The following is a 16596-nucleotide window of genomic DNA, read 5'->3' as shown; positions in this document are numbered from 1 at the left end:
ACCCCATTGCCCTGGAGACCAGGAAACCCCGGGTAAATGGGCAACAGCTGTTCGGGGCTGCGCGTTCCTTGCAGGGTAAGTGGTGCGGAGGCCCAGCTGTCAACAGTTAGTGCTGGTGGGGGTCGGCCGCTGGCTGAGAATCAGCCCCTGAATTTACACCGGGTGCTGCAAGTCCGCTTCGGACAAGCTCCGCATGCAGGCTCCCTTCTCTGGAGGACCCGAGAGCACTGGACTGTGAGTCAGAAGGCCTGTCCTCCGTACTCAGCGCCTGTTGAGTGCTGGAGGAAGTCGTTTAACCTCTCTGAGCCTTAATCTCCTTGTCTGTAAAGGGGGAGGGCCATGACTGTATGCTAAGAGCACCCACACCAGAAGGATTAGGGTGGCCCCTCCTTTCATTTGAGAGGGCCCGCCGCGTTAGGGGACGGGGCACTCTGAAGCTTCAGCACAGGGCCTGCCAGGGACCTCCTCTGCCCCAGCAGACACCACAAAGAGAGGGGTCTCTGTCTTCCAGAACAGCCAGCGTGTCCCTTTACGGGGTGAGGGTCAGGTGCCGGGAGTGTTCGCACGGGGCTTCCGCGGGCTTTGGGGGCTATGCCCCCGGAGAGAAGCCCGTGCTCGTGTGTCTCCGCCCCTCTCTCATGCCCAGGCGCTTCTGTAACACCTTTCATCCTTCTCTAACACTTCGAAATCTACTTCGTTTGAATTTCCACCTCTTTGCCCACATGCCAATTAGAGAGGTCGATGATTGCCAGGCACTTAGGAGATGGAGTCGTAAACAGTCCTGCCTCTTTGGGCACCTATAAATGCCTTAAAAGCATCTGGACAGATCTTCAGGTTTTTTTTTTTTTTTTTTTTTTTTGAGAAAAGCAACGATGGGCTGCCACAGTTGGGTCCCTAGACCTACCTCTGTTGGGGAACTTTTCAGTCACTGCTAAGTCTCGGCTATCCAGTTCTAAACCCATTGGAGAGGACTGGGCCATGGTAAACTGTACTGATGACATCTCCAACAAACTTGGAGTTTCAAGGATTAGGTAGGGTCCTCGCCCCCAGGAAAGATGTCTTGGTGAGAGGTTCCTGGGACTCTCCTCTTTTGCTGGACCTAGAGCTCCCCAGGTGCACAGAACTTTGTCACCAGGCTTTCTTTGTTCCTGGCATTGCCACTATGTGACAGAGAAGGAATTCTTCCAGGGCCAGTATTTTCTAAGACGTTCGGCAGCATGTGTCTCTTAGGCTACTGAATGACTCCATGTACGTGAAGGCATGTGACAGGGGACAAAGTGCTACGATCAGGAGGAAACCTAAGCGGTTAAAACCCATAGACCTTGGTTATAAAGTTGACTGGTGCAACCTGATTACAGTTCAGCCACTGGGCTCTGGGCTCCAGTGCCATGTTTGAGATGGAGAAGTGTGCTTTCCCTTTGGGCCCCACACATTTGAAGGGTGGACAGGATATTTGTGCGTGGGCAGCTCAGCCCTCGCTGGCCCAGGGCCCCAGCAAGCAGGAGGGCTGATGGCCTCCCCTCCGGCCCGCCTCACTACTGATCCGCGACACTGCTCCTACACCCCAGCACAAGGTTCCTCCTTGGACAAGACGAGAGGACTGTTTCCTGAGAAACTGTGAGCTGTTAGGACACGTCCACCCACCCCTTCTACAGTCAGCCGTGGCCTTTGCAGAACCTGCCGAGAGTGGAGACAAACTGTTAGCCCACGACTCTGCCCTGTGGGCAGGCTCCTCCCCCTTCCTCTCCACCGGGCGCTGGGGGGACAGATGGCCTGCAAAGCGTCCGGGGCCCGATCCACAGTCCGTGGGGTTGTTGTCCCTGGAAAATTCCACTCATTTAAAGGAAAAATTAAAACCTGCTTCGGGCTCTACCTCTGGGGCTAGAAAAATCCTTAATCAAACCAAACACCTTAATAAGCCCAAGTGTGTCAACCAAAGGAGAAACATGAAAATACCGACAGCACCGTTTGGCCTGGTTTGTAGTGGTGTTCGTACTGGTGCTCTGCAGCGTGTCTCTGAGGACGCTTTGAGGACATGACCCTGCTTGTACACGGGGGGACCCCATTCCTTCTCCAAAGGTGAGGTACAGGGTGCTGTGGGGCCTTCAATCCAGGGCTGTTCTAGAACACAGCTCTGCCTTCTTATGGGACATTCAGAAAAATATTCAGTATTATGTAAGTGATATGTGACTTTTTTATTTAGGTGAAGTCTACATAACGTAAAAGTAACCCTTTTATTTTAGTTTAGTTTTTTAATGTTTATTTATTTTTTGAGAGAGACAAAGAGTGAGGGAGGGAGGGGCAGAGAGAGAGGGAGGCACAGAATCTGAAGCAGGCTCCAGGCTCTCAGCTGTCGGCACACAGCCCAACATGGGGCTTGAACCCACAAACTGCGAGATCATGACCTGAGCCTAAGTTGGAAGCTTAACCGATGGAGCCACCCAGGTGCCCCGGAAAGTGACCCTTTTAGAGTCAACAGTTCAGTGAGATGTAGTACCTTCACCGTGTTGTGCAACGCGGATTCCTGTCTAGTTCTAAAACATTTCATCAGCCCAAAAGGAAACCCTGACCCATCAAGCAATTGCTCCCTGTTTCCCCTCTCCCCCGTTCCTGGCAAGCACCAATCTGCCTTCCGTCTCCATGGATTTATAGCTAGGCAGTACTTTTCAGAATCCCAACAACTCCATTTTCTGAACTAAAAAACAATCATGAAACATTGGCATGGAAAATAAACTAATACATACGGATAGCAATATAGTTTCCCCCTTATTTTAGTGTTTCAGAGATTTCAGATACCTTCATATTCACGGTCTCGTTCAGAAGCCCACGAGACAAATGTTACCGAACGTGTTGGAAATTATCAGCTCCAGGAGAAATTCCTTTTCCCTTACGCAGTGGTGTGTCTGGAGCACTGGTGAATACGGTCACTACCTTGAGCCACGGCACAAGGCATGCATTTGTTTCTCAAGGAAAGATGGAATAACCCTGAAAAGACAGACTTTGTTCCCTGATGAAAACAGACATCTTTTTCATGCTGTAAACATGAGACACCTGCATTTAAATGAATTTTTGAAATGAATGTGGAGGCGGAGACTGTCACCACCATATTCCTACAAATATGAAGGAGAAAATGTCTTCTCCATTTGAAAATATTTTTGTGGGGCACCTGGGTGGCTCAGTCAGTTGAGCGTCCGACTTCAGCTCAGGTCATGATCTCATGGTTTGTGGGTTCGAGCCCCGCATCACGGGCTCTGTGCTGACAGCTCAGAGCCTGGAGCCTGCTTTGGATTCTGTGTCTCTCCCTCTCTCTGCTCTGCCCTTGTTCACGCTCTGTCTTTCTCTGTCTCTCAAAAATAAATTTTAAAATGTAAAAAAAAATTTAAAAAAATATTTCTGTGTCCCTACTAAGTGCATGGCACCATGGAAGGCAACATTGGGGACATAGTTGTATAGGACACTAGTTAGACAAGTGTTTTATACAAGATGGCTCTTAGCTTCACAATCAAACATTTTCATTTGATATATCGATTAACTACAAACTGGAAACTTCCCTCAAGGTTCTAGTCTGGTGGGGGTGAAAGGTTGAGACAGGCAGGCATTCCGGAAGCTGACGTTCTGGGGTTTGGCCTGTGGTGGGTGGGAGTTTCAGAGAACATTCTGCAGGGAAATCTGCCGTGGAAGGGCTCTGGGCCAGAAGGAGTACCTGTCTATACCAGAGGGAGTGGAACACAAGCGTGTGTGGACAGGGAGCAGTCGGACCAAAGACCTCTGGTGATGGAGGAAAGTAGGGGGCAGCTTGGGACACTGGAAAGGAGCTCCCAGTATCTGGAGTATGGACTGATTTACAGGTTGATGGAAATTTAACCCGAGATCTCCAGGGTCTTACTGACAGGCTTGGCTCTTTTCATCTGTCAACAGGCAGGCAGTGTCCGCGTGCTGGGGAAATAGAGCTGATGAGGAAGCATGTGCCAGCGCACGCGCGTGTGCACACACACACACACATGCTCACTCTTTGCCATTGCCAGTGAGGGGAGGATCAAGTAATTACGGAGTGTCTCAGAGGAGACTTCTAAGGTGTCACAGGGGCAGTTACCGCTGACACTTTCCCGAGTCTAGGAAAGCTTCCCACCATTCAAGCCAGGATCCCAAAAGTAAGCAGAAATGAGAGCTTTTATTTTGAAGTATTGGGAGCTGCAGAGTGGATTTAAATGGGGAGGGAGGCAGTCACACTCACACTCAGAGGCTGAATGCATTAGATGTGCAGGACAGGGGCCGATGGTGAAGGGGAGAAAGGAAGCCGGCACAGGGGGTCCATGAGGAGGCCCTGCCAACAGCCAGAGCTCGAGGAGAGGTAGGAATAACAAGAAGGTGCTCCTGGGGAGCCCAAGACATCTGGTTGCAGGACTAAAAGCCAGAGGAGCAAGAGGGCAAGTGGAGGAGGCGAGTGGGGGCGGGGAGGCATGTTAATTTGAGGAGGGGGCAGGATCCGCAGGTGCACACGCTCTGCTGAGTGTGAAGCCGGGCCTACAGTTTGGAGCACGGGCAACCCTGGGGTCCCAGATTAGGGATTTCCTTCTGGAGAAAGCCACACAGCCTTGCAGATTGGTGTCACCACCGGTTCATGTTTCCAGCCCGCCAGGAGCCTCCACTGTTTGTGCTTTCCCGGCCAGTTCTCTGTCTTGTTCCCTAGAAGAAGTACTCATGCTGCCTCCTCCCTCTCCCCAAATCTTCTCCAGCCCCCTCACTTACCACAGATGATCTCATGGCCACTTCGCAGAAAGTGTGTGAGCCATCGGTAGGGGATCTCCTCACCCTGCCATCGCTAAGTCTATAACCTGTCTGCCACCTTCCGCCCTCCGCCTGTTTTCACAGAGAAGCCCCCGGGCTCACTGCAGCGCCAGCTCTGGGTCTCCCATGATCCTTGTGCCCAGGGAACCTGGTGAATCAGTGTCCCCCTCTTCCTATTCTGTCATGGACATTTCCCTCCCCAAGGGGCCTTTCCTTTCCCATTAGCATTCAACAAGGTTAAGTCTCACCCATCTTAAAAATGCCAAAAACTAGGGGCACCTGGGTGGCTCAGTCAGTTAAGCATCTGACTTTTGGTTTTGATTCAGGTCATGACCTCATGGTCGTGAGATCGAGCCTCATGTCCGGCTCTGTGTTGGGCGTGGAGCCTGCTTGAGATTCTCTCTCTCCTTTTCCTTCTGCTCCTCCTCAGCTTGGGCTCTCTTTCTCTCTCTCTCCATCTCCAAAAAAAAATGCGAAGAACCTTCCTGGACCCCTCCCCCAGTCTTAGCTTCCCAGCCAGGGAGAGCCTCCGAGGAGTTATCTTCACACGCTGGGCCACTTCCTCCGCCACTCTTCCCTCCCCCCCTGCAGCTGACTGCCACCCCAAAGGCCCTGACACCACTTCCCTGCGACCAAATCCCACACGTCACAGCCTATATCTCCTTGCCCACTGCACAGTGGCCAGCGTTGCTAACTGCTTTTTGGATATGCCATTTTCTTTGCTTCCCTCTTCCTGCCTGTGACCCTCATCTCTGTCTCATCTCCCGTCTCAGTGCAGGGCACTGCCTCCCCTCCTAAGTATGTTTCAAACCCGAATGTTCTATCCAGCCCCACTGCCCCCATCTTGGTCCCTGCCCATCACCTCTCACTGGGACGCTTGCAGCCACCTCTGCTCCCCCCACGCTGCTGCCCGAACTGACTGAGTGTTCAACATTCTGTTTCCTGCTGCTGCAGGTTCTGGAGCCCTACCCCCAAACCGATTATCTTAGCCTCCTGCTCAAAGCCTACCCTAGAGATAGATCAGTTAGGATTCCTTTCAGCTGCCTGTGACAGAAAATCCAAATAACCAGAACCTTAAAACACTGGGTTTTATGCTCTCCTATAAAAGTCTGGAGCTTGAGTTTAAGGGCTCATCTGATGATTTCATGAATTTGTCAGTGACCAGGGCCCTCCAGCCGTTCTTCCCTATCTAATCCCAAAGTGTGACCCTAACTCCCATGACCCAAATCCAGGCCATTACATTGCTTCCCAAGAAGCACAATGGAGAAATGGCCCCTTTTATTTTGATTCCTTCCGTGAAAAACCTGAGGACACTTCTGTTTATATTTTAGTAGCTAGAACTTACTCTTAAGGCGAGAGCTAGGTAGCTGCAAGGGAGTCTGAGAAATAGGATCTTAAATACAGTCTTAGTAATAAAACTGCGGGTTATGTTCATAAGGAAGAAGGAGAGAATGGAAACCGGAGTAAGCAACTAGCTGTTTCTGGCGTGGTTGGCCCTTTGGCTACTCAAAAATTCCTGTGTTCCCCTCTTCCCAGTACTGACTGATCTCCTCCCCTCCTACGGGGGACGACCCCCAAACCTCATGCAGATCCGGGCCCAGGATTATCAGGCGATGTGCAGTCCTCTCCACTGGCTTCAATTATCTCTCCACATGAAATAGTGAACTCAAAGACACCACCCTACACCAGGTGGAATGGGAACATGGTAATTGCGGCGAAGACCTCCATTCGGAAAAGGGAAGCATGGGAACACATCAGGCCCTGGATCATGGCAACCATCCAGTGCTCCTAGGCAGGAGGAGTACCCCTCTCCCTCCTGAGCAGTGGAATCAAATCCTTGGTTAGCTCCATCCGGCAGCCCCTTTTCTGTTCTCTGGGAAAAATTCTTTTGTTCATTGTCTGTGTCTTTGGGCTTTTCCTTCCAGAAGGTTCTTCCTGGTCCACAGCGATGCCTGAAATGGGCATTGGGAGCTTCAGGGGGTTCATAGTCTACTTCCTGCTGCTGTAGAGTCTGGGGCCCAAGCAATTTCTTAGGAACTAGCTGTTAAATGACAGGACATTGTCGATATTTGTCCAATGCATTTTTTTTAAATCGTAGGCTTTCAAACTATACACTTCTGGTTTGTTTCTTATACAAAACCCATAGCTAAAGATCTAGTGCAGGCCCCACATGGGAACCAGGTGGCTTGACAAGGTTAAATTTACCCAACATGGTGCTCGATCTCACAACCCCAAGTGAGAAGGCTAAATTCAAACCTTCCCTGTGCCTAGCCACACGGAAGTTTACTTTGATGTGAAGGCCTCTAGATAGATATTACAGAAATCACCTCCCAGGGGCCTGGAAACCACCACCCCCTCCCCCATCAAACATACCTCCTCTTGACTTTAAATGGAAGATGGATGATTAGAACACACACCTGACTTCCTTCCACACCTGCTCCTGCCTCCTCCCCATTATTTTCCAAACCTAAGAGCTGGGCTTTCTCTTCAGTTTTCATCCTGAAGGTAAGCTCTACCATCAGTTCTGTCAGGCTTGCTTCTTAGTATCTTTTAAAGAGGAAGTTACTGACATCTAGAATACCCTATTTCTTAACAATGATAAGTCTTTCAAACTACCATCTGGCCAACAAAAAAATTCTGTCTTGGATGTCAGAAACTAAATGTTACTTATCTCTCCAACATTTTTTGTCTTCAGTAATCCTAACTTCACTTCCAAAGCCAGCAGATCATTGCAGTGATCAGGAGGAAGGTCATGTGCACGGAAGCACAAAAGAGAAATGCCAGTTATTCCATTTTTCAAAATAGGATCCTGCTTACATCATTCAAGACTTCCTATTTGACTTAGGGTAAGTCCAAAATGTGTAAGACTGTTCTTTGGGGTCTGAGCCCTAGTATCCCCCAGCCTCAGCTGATCGAACTCCCAGTCTCACACTATGTACAGCAAACACACTAGACCTTTCTCAGTTGTTTTAGCACACTTTGCTCAGGACCTTCCCAATAGATTTCATGTGGTCTGGAAAGCTCTTTGCCTCTCTCTTGAATTGACCAAATCTTGTTCATTTCTCAGGTTTCAATTTAAAGGTCGCTGTCTTCAGGAGGATTTCCTTGACCCGTGGCATCCCTCAGAACATCTTGTGTCCTTGTGACTATTAAATTAATTATTTTATATGATGTATTAAGTACTTCTGTTTCCCACCAAAACATCAGCTGGAGGAGGGCAAGAACGAGGTCTGTTCTGTCCTCCTGGTACATTATCAGATCATCCTAATCTCTAATCCAGATCAGAAAGATGAGTTTCTAGGGGCACCTGGGTGGTTCTGTTGGGTTAGTGTCTGACTCTGGATTTTGGCTCAGGTGATGATCTTCTGGTTTGTGAGTTTGAGCCCTGCGTGGGGCTCTGTGCTGTCCATGTGGCTCCTGCTTGGGATTCTCTCTGTCTCTGTTTCTCTCTTCCTCGCCCCCTCTCTCAAAGTAAATGAACTTTAAAAAAAAGAAAGAAAGATGAATTTCTAAAATGCAAGTGTGCTTAAGACTCTTCCTCTTCACACTCAAGTTAAAGTCAAGTTCCTCCGTAGAGCTTCCAAAGCCCTGCATGCTCTGACCCCATTTTCCACCCACCTCCTCCGCCCCTTCAGTGTTCATCTAGACAGAGACGTCTTTCAGTGAATTAAAGCAGCTGACCCTTTGCCTATGAGGCTTCAGATGTGAAATGATGAAATGATATGCTCTGCAGATTTGTATCCATCCTTCAGTTCTTAGCTGAGAGCTGCGTTTATTGGTTGTTCGTTCATCCTGTGCTATGTGCCAGGAACAATACAACGTGCTAAGGAAACAGGTGAACCAGACAGATGCGGGTCCCAGTCCCCATAGCCTCTTCTCTGACCACCCAAACCCTGAGGCTCAGTTATGTGTCTCTTCTATGTGCTCCCCTGCCTCTCTAAAAAACCCATAGTCTTGTCTGACCACACTGTCATAGTGACCATTTCCCCTGCTAGCTCATGAGCCATTTGTTGAACAAATTTATGAACCGTCAAAGTCCTTTGCTCACGAGAGTTCAAAGAAATAGGAAATGCCATAGAATGGATTCGCTGGACCATGGATACCGTGAGCAGGAGGCACAGGGCACCATGGACAAGGGGACGGGGCTGGAGGCAAAGGCAGCCAGAGAGATCTCTCCTCCTCCTCCTTCCTCAGGAAGTTATAGAAAGGGTGCTTTGAGAAATGTGTGTGGAACTGGACACAGATTCTGTTTGTTCCATGACCAGAATAGGTAAACCCAAAGAGGCTGAATGGTTGGCAGTTGCCAGGGGCTAGGGAGAAAGAGGAAAGGGGAGTGATAGCTTCATGAGGTTTTCTTTGGGGATGATGAAAATGTTTTAAAACTAGGTACAGGGAGTGGTCGCCTCACACTGTGAATGTACTGAATGCCCCTGAATTGTAAGCTTTTAAAGTGATTAATGCTGTTCTGTGAATTTCACCTTGGGAAGGAAGAAAGAGAGAACAGGCAGATGTGTAGCTGGAGGGAGAGGTGGGTGTGTGGTCAGTTTCTTTTCCTCTGCCAGTCCCTGATGGGGGTACGGTGACGCCTAGGGCTCTGGGGCTGGCTGAGTTGGCTCTGAAAGGAGGAAGGGCTTCCCAGAGCTACCTAGTTCTCCCCCAGGTACGGGTAAGCTTGGGATACCTGGACACTGGCCCCTGCATGTACCTGGGCGCTGTGCAAGAGGCACTCAGCTGCAGGGACCAGACGATGGGCTTTCCTGGATGGAGTGGAAAAGGAATGCTTTGGGATCTGCACCAAGAATCTGGTCTCAAAAGCAATGGCAAGTAAGTGTGAATGTGTTTGTGAGGGCCTGTCTTGCTGATGGGCAATGTGGTCTAAGGAAACCGCCCACAATGTGGAACCAGAAGCATTGCTTTTTGGTCCCTGCGCTACATAGGCATAAGCAAGGCACTTTTTATTTCTGAGTAAAAAATTAAAGCCACGGTCATTGCTGGGGGGGGGGTGCAAAATGGTGCAGCCACTTTGGAAGACAGTTTGACAGTTCCTCACAAAACCTAACCTGCTCTTTCTGAACCCGCAATGGTGCTCCTAGGTATTCATCCAAACGAGTTGAAAACCCTGCACACAGATGTTTATAGCAGCTTTATTCATAAATGCCAACCAAGACGTCCTTCAGTTGATGGATGGGTAAATGAGCTGTGGCCCATCCAGACAATGAAATATTCTTCGGCACTAACGAAATGAGCTGTCAAGTCATGAAAAGACATGGAAGAAACTTACATGCATATTTCTCTGTGGAAAAAGGCCAAACCACAAAGGCTACAGCGCTGTACCATTCCAACTACGTGACATTCTGGAAAAGGAAAAACTACAGAGACATTAAAAAGACCAGTTGCCAAGGGTTAGAGGGGAGGGAGGGCTGAATAGGCAGAGGACAGAGGATTTCTAGGCAGTGAAACTACTCTGTATGATACCGCAGTGATGGACAGATGGCGTTATACACTTGCCCGAGCCCACGACGTGTGCAACACCCTGAGTGAGCCTTAATGTAAATGATGGGCTTCGGGTGATAATGACGTGTCGTTGGTGGGCCGATGTGACTGAATACAGGTTCGTGGACCGTCATCAGTATGGCTCTGGCACGGAATGGGGCAGAGAGGAGGCTATGAGTACATGTGTGCGTGGGGGGCCATGGGCTATATGGGAAATCTGTGCATTTTCCTCTCAATGTTGCCATCATCTGAAAACGGCTCAAAAAATCGTTTATTTTAAAAAAGGGACTTGAGGGGCGCCTGGGTGGCTTAGTCGGTTGAGCGTCCAACTTTGGCTCAGGTCATGATCTCACAATTGGTGGATTCAAGCCCTGCATCGGGCTCTGTGTGGACAGCTCAGAGCTTGAACCCTGCTTTGGATTCTGTGTCTTCCGTTCTCTCTCTCTGCCTTCCCCTGCCTTCTCTCTCTCTCTCAAAAATAAACATTAAAAAATAGTTAACTAAAAAACAAAAAAGGGACTTGAAAAAAAGAAAGCCATCATGTCGAGCGCTCACTCTGCGTGAGCAGGGCACTGAGCGTCGCACATCCACACTGCATTTAGTCCTATTAACTATCCCCAGGTTTTAGATGGGGAAGCCCAGTCTCTGAGAGATGGATGACGTGTCCAAGGCCACGAGCTGGTCATTGAAGAGCCACAAGTGCTTCTGTCGCACCTGCTCTTGGCCACCTCTCTGCCTCAGCTGAGCATGGAAATGATGATGATGATGGTGATGCCATCTCCTACCTGGGCAGTTACGAGCAGTAAATGGGCCTGGTGGAAAAGTCCTTTGTAGAGGTTTCTAGAGAAGCTAGTATTCGATGAAGTAGAAGAGGAGGAAGTTGCTGTGGAAAGGATATGTGTGATAAGCTCTTGGAAAGAGGAACCCAGTTTAAACTCAAGGCAGTCACCTTTCTCAGGCCTGTGAGAACCAAGTGCGTGGATCGTGGCGGTGCTGGGGTCTTGCCTCTTCCCCTTGCGCTCTGGGGTCCTGGTGGCAGGGCCACCCCTGCCCACCCCCTGCAGTCCTGGCCAGGAACCTCGTCCTAGTGGCCTCTCTGGTCTGGCAGTGAGATGGGGCACAAAGAAACCCAGGTGGCTTCCCCTGATTTTTGACACCGAGGACGGAGTGCAGAGCTGACCCGGAGAGATGGAGAGCGGTGTTAGCAGGCGTTCAAGACATTCAGTTGCACCGGGTCACTCATTAGCTGAATGGCCTTGGACAAACAGAAGATGGGATTTCCAAAATGAGGATTCAAATACCTAGTGCACAGGGTTGTTGTAGGATTACATGAGATGATGTGCATAAGGTGACTCAGAGGCAGTAAGCCCTGCTTCATGATTAATGCTATCATTATGCAGCTGCCCTTCCTTATTACGACAGGCAGGAGGGGGGGCCTGGAGATTAGAAGCAAGTCATTCAAGGCCTCCCAGCCAGTTTGCGGCAGGCCTGGGCTTCCTTTGCAATCATTTCCACCCCTGCCTTGGTCAAGCCTTTTCTGAGAATCCCTCACCCAGGGGTAAATTGACAGCCTGCATTTCACACTTGAACGGTGCCCCCTTGCTCCCATTGGGCGATGGGATTGCAAAACCACAGGCTGCTACCGTTTCCCAGCGAAGCCGCTAATTTGCAAACTCGGATGGTTTAGTTGTGATCCTCTGGACTGAGGCTCTCCCCCCACTTCGTGCGAGACAGGCCTCCTGCGGGAGACAGCTGGACTCCAAGGGATCAGCATACCTCTCTCTCACTCTCTTTTTGAGTGAGGTTAGCATTCTAGAGCCCTGGGCTGCAGCCAGAATCAGTACCCAGATACCCGCCAATCCCGGATTCATCCGCATTTCTCTTTCTGCACGGCCTGGTATACAGATCTTCTGTCCAGCTGAAGTGACTTACAAGTAATCCTTCATAAAAATTTTCGCAGCCACCCTGAAGATCATGACCGACACTCAGCACTGTGAACCAGCCGTAAAGCCGGCTCTGACACCCCAAAGCCAGGCATTTACTGACCAACAGTCTTTGCCCCTGGGCAAATCTCCCTGCTGGTGTCTCTGCCACTCTGAAACTCCTGCCTCCTCCTTGTCCTCCTTCCACCCCAGGGGCCATGGCGACTGTCATTCCCCACCCCCAGAGCCAGCCCTCTTTGCCTTCTCTGCACTACTATCATTACTCCACTTCAGAGACGGGGAGACTGAGACCCAGAAAGGCTAAGTTGAATGCCACACAGCTTGAAACTGGCAGATTTGAGACTTGAGCCCATCCTTTGGGCCAGTGTGCCACTGGAACGCTGGAGATGGCCACCCACTTGCCTAATCCCACTCACCCCATCACCTCTTCCCTTTGCCACTGACAGGTGCCTTCTGTCCTGTCTGTAGCAACATCCCCGGGACACGGCTGTGTTCTCGTTGCAAGTCAGGACAAGCACACAGGATGGACGGCCACAGGTTGAAAGTCCCTGCCTTCTTTCCCTGCCCGCAGACCCGTCTCATCCCCACCAGGGAATTTTTCAGGGACGCTATGATCTGAATGTTTGTGTCCCCACCCCCCCCACCCCCCCCACATTGGTATGTTGAAAGCTAAGCCCCCCATTGATGATATCAGGAAGTGGGGCCTTTGGGAAGTGATTAGGTCATATATGGGATCAGCGCCTTTATAAAAGTGGCCCCAGAGATATCCCTTGCCCCACGTCTACTGTGTGAAGACACAACAAAAAATCAGCAGTCTGCAGCCCAGAGGACCCTCAGCCAACCATGCTGCCACCCTGACCTTGGCCTTCCAGCCTCCAGAAACACGAGAAATAAATTTTCTGGTTTTCTCCTCTAGTCCGGACCCTCTCTTCCATCAACACACAGCCATGGTTCACTTCCATCCGATGAGGAAATGCCCACAACTCCACTCGGCACAGGGCCCGGCAGGTAGGGGCTCACCAGATATTAAGCTTCCTTTCCTTTTGCTCGTCAGCTCCTACGGGCCTGGCCACGGCCGTGCAGCCGAGTCATTCGCTCTTAGGCCTGCTGTCATGGGTGACACTCCTGTCCCTCCTCTCCACCTGGGAAACTCTTTCTCCTCCTTTGGAACTCCGCAGGGGTGTCGCTTCAGGCAGTGAGGGCCCCCCACCCTGGCTGCCACAGTGCTCTGCTCCCACTTCTCAGAACACTTTCCTACAGGTTCTGACGCTGTGAAGTTGTTTGCTGTCTTTAGAGTCAGCTCCAAAGGATGAGGACATATCTCTTCCTTTTTTCTTTGACTTACGTAAAATTCCTAAAAATTGCACAAATAATTCACGAATGTGTGCATACTATGAAAAAAAGAAGACACAATGCACAAAAAGTATAAGCCCCAAGTCCCTCCCCAGGAATACCACAGTTAACAATTACAGTTAATAGTTTATAAAAGCTAATAGTTTTGTGAGAATTGATCTCTATAAATTGATTTGCTATCTTCTTACATAAATGAGATGAACCTATACGCATTGTTCTATGGCTTGCTCTTGTCATTTATTAATAGATTGTACAGGGGCACCTCGGCGGCTTAATCTGTTGAGCATCTGACTTCGGCTGAGGTCATGATCTCATGGTTTGTGAGTTCAAGCCTTGCATCGGGCTCCCTGTTGTCAGCACAGAGCCAGCTTTGTATCCTCTGTCCCCTCTCTCTGCTCCTCCCTCCCTAGTGCTCTCTCAAAAAAAATTATAAAAATAATAGATTGTATATGTGGTAGGCAGAATAATGCCCCTTCTCCCAAAGATGTACATGTCCTAATCCCGTAAATCTGTGAAGATGTGACCTTGTGTGGTAGAAGGGACTTGGCAGAAAAGAAGTCCTGAGAAAAGAAAGTTATTTACGCTGGATCACCTGGGCGGTCTCAGTGTAAGCATAAGGGTCCTTGTAAGAGGGAGACAGAAGGGTCAGAGAAAGATGGATTTGAAGATGCTACCCTGTTGGCTTTAAAATGGTGGAAAAGGAAGTGGGTGTGCTGGGTGCTCAGTTGGTTAAGCATCTGACTCTTGGTTTCTCACAGTTTGTGAGTTTGAGCCCTGCGTCGGTCTTTGAGCTGACAGCGTGGAGCCTCCTTGGGATTCTCTCTGCCCTTCCCATGCTCATGCTCTCGCTCTCACTCTCTCTCTCTCTCTCAAAATAAAGAAACTTAAAAAAAATTAAATGGAGGAAAAGGACACAGAGAAGGAAGGTGAGTATCTTCTGAAAGATGGAGAAGGCAAGGGAATGGATTCTCTGGAAGCTTCCAAAGGAGTACAGCTTAACACACCCCGTGTTTTTAGCCCAGTGGGATTTTTGACCTGCAGAACTGTCCGATAATAAATTTGCATTATCTTATGCCATTAAGTTTGTGGTCATTTTTACAGCAGCAACAGAAAACTCCTGTGGTGTGTATACAGCTGAGATAATCAATAATATTTATGGTAGTAATTAGTATTTATTGAGTATGTACTATATGCCAGGCACCATTCTAGTGCTTGAGGTGGTGCATTAGACTGCTAGAGCCACCTAGCAAAATGTCCAGACTGGGTGGCCTAAACAATAGAGATTTATTTTCTCACAGTTCCAGAGGCTAAGAGTCCAAGATGAGGTGCCCACAAGGTTAATTTCTCCAGAAGCCTCTCTCCTTGGTGTGCAGGTGGCCATCTTGTTACCTCTTCAACAGTCCTTTCTCTGTGTGCCCATTGTTTTGTCTCTTCTTTTTATTTATTTATTTATTTATTTATTTATTTATTTATTTATTTTCGTATTTATTTTATTTTTTAATCAAATGGTTTATTACCAAGTTGGTTTCCATATAACCCCCAGTGCTCTGTCTCTTCTTTTTATAAGGATACCAGTCAGATTGGATTAGTGTCCCACCCTAATGGCCTCGTTTTAACTTAATCACTCCATTAAATAAATAAATTCAAATTCTGAGAGATTGGGAGTTAGGCTTCAGTGTATGAACTTGCGAGAGACACAATTCCACTCATAATGTGCCGATAACCTCATTCGCTTTCCAAAGTTACCCAGTGCATTAGAACCATGATTACCATAATTTTATAGATAAGGAAACAGGCACAGAAAGGTTAAGTTACTCTCCCAAGTTTACACAGCAAGTGAGTGGCAAGGCCAGTCTAGGAATTGCCTATTTATATGCTTCACCCATTTTTCTATGAGGTGATTTTTCTTTTTGGTTTGCAGGTGCACACATGCTCAGTAAGCATTGAGTGATCGAAGGAATGAGTGGGAGCAGTTCCCAGGACTCCTAGAAGAACATGGGCCAGGCTGGGCTAAGCTTGGGTGCCCTCCCTACCTCTCCAGGTTGGTAATACTTACCTCCAGGGGAAAACTGAAAACCAAGCAGGAGGTGGGTGTCCAAAGAGGATGGTGAGAGTGGGAAGGTACCACCCTCCATTCATCAACTAAACACAATCCTGGGAGACTTTCTGGAGGAGGGGGATGGTCTGGTGTCTCCTAACCCTCAGGGAACTATGGCAGACAGCTTTGTAGCTTGGAGTATCCCATGGGCAGTCCTTGGGTGCTAATGCCAAATCTCTCCACCTCCAACTCCACATTCCAGATTCCAGGTACTCAGGTGTCCCAAGAGAGCTCTTCCTCAATATGAAAGATCTAGGCCACTGGAAAGAAGAGATGGTAGATGACTTGGCCAGCTGTCTCCTGGACATTGGTAGCTGGCCAACATTCATAACCAAGGCAGGGCTTGCCTTGACCTGGCCTGACAATTCATTCTGGTCACTGTGGCAAAGAGCACAGCTATGCCGGAGACTTAGGCAGGTCTATGGCTAGCTCCCCAAATCAACGGGAATGCCCTGTTCACCTCTGGGGGGGGGAGGGGAGTAATGATGGTCTCAACACACTCAGCCCTCAGATCAGAGCTCCTGGAGACCTTCTCATGTCACACCTTGCTGTGGTTTGGGGGCTACTATACTCACCCCCATCCCTGCTTCTTGACCCCTTCCCTCTACTCCATCCTAGTCCGACATGGACTAGGTAGTAGAGGCACTCAGCAAAAACTCTGTTTGAGCCGATACAGCACTCACAGTGGGGAATCTGGGGTCCAAATAGCTGAATAATTCCCATTTCTTCATAGGCTCTTGGTGTGACGAAGTGTCAGTATCATGTAGTCCATTCTTCCTGCTTGGCAGTCTAAGGGTTGAGTTTCCCATATAACATTCCCAGGGCGGAATGGTTACTCAGTCTTTGCATGCACCTCCAGTGATGGGGACCTCACCGCCTTTCAAAGCAGCTAGTTACCTTCCCATGCAGTTCTCATTGCTG

At 49.2% G+C, this 16596-nt stretch overlaps 1 long non-coding RNA gene across 1 annotated transcript; it reads left to right on the top strand.

Annotated features, from left to right (window-relative positions):
• The first annotated feature begins 7013 nt into the window (after nt 1-7013).
• LOC115289140 lies at nt 7014-7925 on the top strand. The gene is made up of 3 exons (XR_003907409.1): nt 7014-7293; nt 7484-7634; nt 7856-7925. It is a non-coding gene; the product is annotated as an uncharacterized LOC115289140 (long non-coding RNA).
• The last annotated feature ends 8671 nt before the right edge of the window (nt 7926-16596 follow it).

This window comes from Suricata suricatta, chromosome 4, assembly GCF_006229205.1.
Source record: "Suricata suricatta isolate VVHF042 chromosome 4, meerkat_22Aug2017_6uvM2_HiC, whole genome shotgun sequence".
NCBI classification, from domain to species: Eukaryota; Metazoa; Chordata; class Mammalia; order Carnivora; family Herpestidae; genus Suricata; species Suricata suricatta.
Note: the sequence above shows the minus strand (reverse complement) of the source record. Positions and strands in the feature narration are given on the sequence as shown.